Source organism: Tachypleus tridentatus, chromosome 6 (genome assembly GCF_004210375.1).
Source record: "Tachypleus tridentatus isolate NWPU-2018 chromosome 6, ASM421037v1, whole genome shotgun sequence".
Taxonomy (NCBI): Eukaryota; Metazoa; Arthropoda; class Merostomata; order Xiphosura; family Limulidae; genus Tachypleus; species Tachypleus tridentatus.
Window position 1 is genome coordinate 88,267,036 of NC_134830.1, and position 5,848 is coordinate 88,272,883.

General features: G+C 30.2%; 1 long non-coding RNA gene across 2 annotated transcripts; it reads right to left on the bottom strand.

Moving 5' to 3' along the window:
- Nucleotides 1–330: 330 nt before the first annotated feature.
- On the bottom strand, nucleotides 331–5,518 carry LOC143252979 (uncharacterized). Of its 2 annotated transcripts, XR_013029283.1 has the most exons (4): nucleotides 5,462–5,518; nucleotides 4,736–4,834; nucleotides 1,575–3,826; nucleotides 331–1,198 (listed from the first exon to the last, which is right to left on the bottom strand). It is a non-coding gene; the product is annotated as an uncharacterized LOC143252979 (long non-coding RNA). The 2 variants fall into 2 exon arrangements; XR_013029282.1 differs by lacking the exon at nucleotides 5,462–5,518 and having other exon boundaries at nucleotides 4,736–5,440.
- Nucleotides 5,519–5,848: the final 330 nt, after the last annotated feature.

The window sequence follows — 5,848 nt, forward strand, 5'->3', positions numbered from 1 at the left end:
AAGATAAAAGAAAAAAAAGAACAAACTTCTTTAAATATTTGTCATGAATGGGCATAATGAACATTAGCAAAAAATCATTTACTTAGAGTAGAAAACTCCAGCTGGATATTGTGTCATTTATAAGAACAAACATTAATATTACTTGATTATTCCAAGTGCTGTGCTTCTGATGACTCTTCCTCCAGCTGACATTAAAATCGAGAAAAATTATCAAAGATATGCTCCATTTCCATATTACACTCCTGATATATTCATAAACATTAGAACAATGGACAGCATAATGTTAAACACATTATGTACATAAAATGAAATCTGACAAATGTCATTTCCTTTTAATTTTAAATTGAAATATTTATTATGAAAAATATTGGACAGGAAGTGGTTATGAAAATTCATACAAATTATCAGAAAATGGGTGTTGATTTTCTTCAAGAATACACGTATAGCAACAAAATAATCAGGTGGTACATATTTTGACAGATTAGTATGAATAATCTGACTAAACACACATAGTCTCAATTACACATTAAAATATAAAAGTTAAAAAAAAATTATCTAAATTGTAAGAAAGACTCCGTAATGCCTTGCTGATTGCTTCATTTTGGCTTCTTTTGCAGAATTAGAAGAGTCTTCATTCGTAGTACGGTCACGTTTTAGTTTCATTAATTACTTTGAACATATTGGGGAATGGGGCCACATCACATGACACAAATTCTTTGTATAATACAAAAAAGATCTACAGTATTTTAAGCATCTAGAATTAATGATCATCTAGTAACAATGATTACTACACCCCATTGTTAGAAATTTAACAAACATTGGTTCCTTGGCAACTTAGTATAAAAACATGATAATCATATAAATGGTTCATAGATTATTACTGTGCATGCTGTCAATATCAACACAGCCCACAGAACATATTGCTCATGTAGAGAAGGTGCTGATATTGCCCTCTTTATTAAAAACTCCATGGTTCACAGATGAAGAGGATAAGGCTGAGCTCAACTGAGATACAAGTTCAAAAGTACAAGTTGATCCCTCAACCAACACGTCATCTTTCAACAGACTAGCAACCATTTCCTCTGCCAATCATGCCACATCTGTAATTGTAGTTATGAGCAGGTGAACATTTGTACTGTTGATAGCCACAGCAATCTTGATATTAAATTGTATTTATAAATAGTTTGACTACTGGTAACTGAAGGAGGAATAAAATTCATAATCAAATGAAGAAATCCAACAATGTTCCTAAAAGTATGTAGTTTTAGAAAAATAAAACATTTAATTTTGAATTTGTTTCTCCTACTTCTAACAAATATTAATTACTTAATGCAACTATTTGCACTTACACTTTGAATAGTTCACCTCCACAGTGAATTTTATAAGTATAAAAATACTATTTTTATCTTACATTATTCACTTTTCATTTGTATAAGCTCTAGGACCTCATGTATAAATACCAAAAGATTTTAAGGTAAATATTTATACTTTTATTTTACTAACAATATCAAAATAAAGTGCAATAAAATGTTCACAATCAACAAATGGATATGTATATATTTATATATACATACCTTTCAACTCTTCATAGAAATCAACTGGAATTGTCATATTTTTCTTACATGCATAATTTCAAATGTCTTTTCACTTGTAGTTTTTTTTCCTTACATTTTCTCCATCCTTTACCATTTATGCCTACACATTAACTGATGTCTAAAGGACATTACAAAGTTACTTTGTCAGATTCTCCAGAAAGACAAGTTGCTGAAACAAGATGAATTGTGTATGTGCACCTTTTGTTAATAACATTTTAAAATCTTAACAAGTTAAACTTACAAAAATCTTTAAACTGTATAAATATAATTTTTAAAACAATCACAACACATAAATAACTAAAATATAAGGGTAAGACTTAAATAGTCTGTCTCTCCAACTGTGGCATATTTAGGTAAGAAACAACCATACATGCTATAGTCAATCAGATAGACAACAATAAAAACAGTTACATGCACACTGTAAGGAAACAGTATGCACTGATTTCAAATTAGCTGTTGGTAGAGTATAGTGTAAAGTGAGCTCTTTATGAGGACTATATACTCTTCAACTACATGTACACTGTAAATCTCAAGGCAAAGAACAGAAGTTGGATGTGTTAACTGTCAAGGGTTGGAAAATTGATTTTTCCTAGACAACCCAGCATGCAGACTTTAAATTTGACATAACAATTACTGATGAAAACTCACAATTGGATTTTGAATATAATAGATACACGTGTATATACAAGTCAGAAATTGAAATGCATAATTAAAATAACAAGAAAGAAACACACTGAATAGTTTATTTGACAATTCTAATATGCCTTATTGAGTGAATTACTTTTCAAGACTAAAGAATTGAAATCAATGATACCAATGATAACAGAGAGTTGAGTACACTATACATATAGGCACTTCAGAATTTTAAACACTGGGGTAGCTTTCGTGCTTTATACCATTCAAAAACAAATTAAATATACAAACGTTTTTATCTAAGAGCATGTTTTCAACGTTACCTTGTGTATGCACAGCATCATATGGCTTTAAGTTATGGTAACAACACTTTTCTGTACTGCCGTAAAAATGCATGTGAATAAGAGAGTTCATTCAAATGCTATTTAACTGACAAAATAACATGTAAAAAACAAAAACAACAGTAATCAGAAACAAAATAATATGAAATATTTGCAGGCTGGTAATTTGCTTACTGAAGAGACATGTCTAAGCCAGTATACTTTAATTACATTTTATTCTGTTACCTATATTATGCATTTAGTAATGCCCCTTTTATACTTAGAAACATATTTACTCATAATTTACTTTAAAATAACACAAAATGAATATTTAGGTCTTGTACACAACTAGTAATGTTATGATAATCAAGCTTTCAAGTATATCTTTTGTTTCCTCTCTATTCATTCTGATGCATACAGTAGTCATAAGTCTTTTATAAAGCAAACAAACTTTTATTCCAAAATTTCTCACTATGTATTACACATAATATTAAATAGTTTGGTCTGTTTTGAATTGTACTAAAGTTACATGAGAACTATCTGTTCTAGCTGTCCCTAATTTAACAACGAAAGTCTAGTGGAAATCAGCTAGTTATCAACATCCACTACCCTCTCTTGGGCTGTTCTTTTGACAATGAATTGTAAAATTGACATTCACATTATAAAGCTTCCCACAGTTGAAAGAGCAAGCAAATTTGGCAATACATGGATTCGAGCAAATGAGTCAAGCTACCAAACCACCTGGACATAAATAATTAAACAGATTAAATAATCTGACACATTTGAAAGAAAACATTCAATTACTTTCTGAAAAATAAAAAAAAGAGACCTTCACATCAGCACTCTTCTAAACAAAACTGTTTTAAAGAGAAATTTAGTCACTGAGGTCAAACAACAGTTAAGTAAGGCAAGATTTCATGAATAAAATACTCATTATTGATGGCAAATGTAAACATATATTTATTTTATTTAATCATACCACAAAAAAAATAAATCAATACTGTAGATTTCTCTAATTTAATGCATCTATTGTCTTAGTTGAGACTTTTACACTTAAATCTGTTTTTTACAATTTGTTTAAGATAACATCTAATAACAAATCAGTCAGTGGTTTATACTGTTGTGTAATACATAATTTGATGAGGTCAAATAACTAGTACAGAAGCAGAATGAATAACTTGGAAAATAACTGCAATATGTAATAAACAACTTCAAAATGAGACTGCTTAAACTTCATGGAGCTCTGATGGGTTCATTTCATCTGTCCTAATTTTTCATCTGAAAATAAACCCAAAAGTTCTGAATACTTTTTTTATATCACCACTTTATTATTATATATCACTGATTTTAAGTGAAGGAAAAGTAAAATAAGCTGAAAATCATAAAAAAATGGTAAAATCATTAAGAAAATTAAAGTGATCAGTGTTTCAACTACAGACAATCAGTCAGGCATGAATTAATGACTGACACTGCAAAGTGACTTGTTATAGATGTGTGTAAATAATTTACATATCACTCAATACTTGGGACAATAAGATTTTGAGAGACAAGAAGTTTCACCATTCAAAAAGTGTCCCTCATATACTGTTTGCTCAACTGCTAAAAAACACTTCTGAAGGATTTCTAAGAAGCTATGAAGTTCCTGAAAATTCTGAACTATGAAAGTGTAGCACATATGTGCGAACACTTAAAAATGCATACTTCCACACCTCAAACCAGTCAGTCTTTTAACTTATTTATTTATCATTTTACTAAATTTTCTAAAACACACTACATCTGTGCAATTTCTCAATAAATTTTACAGGTTTATAGAGCCTATGGAAGGAGCTAGTGAATTAGTGTATTTTATCTTACTTTCTCATTGTGTGTGTGTGTATTTTTTTTGCACCTACTAAATAAAATTTTTGTTCTACTTTTTTGCATGTTGATTCTGGGAATGGAAGAGGAAAAAATGATTTTTATGAAGGACAATCAGATTTTTAAACATTTTGTTCCTTGAACAATATGTTTGTTCAAATAAACATCTCTACTGCTAATACACCCACAAACATTTATGTGTATTTTATATATATCCCTCTTATCCTCATACCACACCTGATTATATTTGCTACCAAAATGCTGATAAAATTAAAAGATTACATAGTTTATCTCCAACAAGATGTGCATGTATGTGTCATGATTACTTACTGCATTTTGAAAGCATTCCTTTAATATTCTGAATTCTCTATCACACTCATATTTCTGGATACTATCTTTTGAGCTTACACATAAGGCATAATTTGCTGCCTAGAGGAAAAAAATGTTATAGCATAAATTATTTGTACAGAAAAAAAGAGTTGATATTAATGAATCTACCTTTCTGACACAGTAGTGTGTGCACTAGATGAAAGTTCTGTAAATCATAAGAAAATGAGTGAAAGTAGGTGAGAATGTAATATGTCAATCACACTGCAGAGTGTTCAAGAAATTTGGAAACCTTTACTTTTAAAAAATCATCCTACAAAAAGCAGACAAGTGCAAGAATAAAGTGTGAAGCAATAATCAGTGATGATGAGAAAACCCACTTGTAGAGAAAAATATACATGTAAAAACTGCTGGTTTGGGTTGAGAAAAATTTTTTTACCTCTTTCTTTCTTTGCGAGCCTGACGATGACCAAAGAAGGCCGAAACATTGTTCGCTCCTCTACATAAAAAATTTTCTCAACCCAAACCAGCCATTTTTACATATATAAAGTGTGAAGTACTTTTCATATCATATGAATATGTGGGGATAATCTGAATTGTGACAACATATCCAAGAAACCTTGGTTACTCTTGTAATGTTCAAACCATTTCAATTAAAGTGTTACACACTGTAAAAAAAAATATGAACATTATTTTTCACATGTAACAAACTATATATTTCAGAGTTACCTTTTTCAGTATGATTTTTCAAATATCTCAAACTTTCTTTGACACCATGTCTTTTACATCCAATGTCAATGTGTGTTTACACAATTTGGCAGTTTATCATTAAACATTACAGTACCATTTTGTGCAAAGCATCAGATCTTTTATTCATGTAAATCATTACGTGTCATCTCTTAGCCAATAGTGGCAAAGCATGCTCATGCGCCTCACTCTACACTCCTCTACTGAATCTTCTCCTCAGAGAAAATTCTGGCCACTTCAGGGAAAACTCATTTAGAGAGATGTAAGTTCTCCTCTCGAGTGAATTGCTATGAAAGTCTGGTGGTCATCTGCTTGAAACTCAGAGTGGTGATAAATATACGTTTTCATTAATAGGTACTTTTACAGATA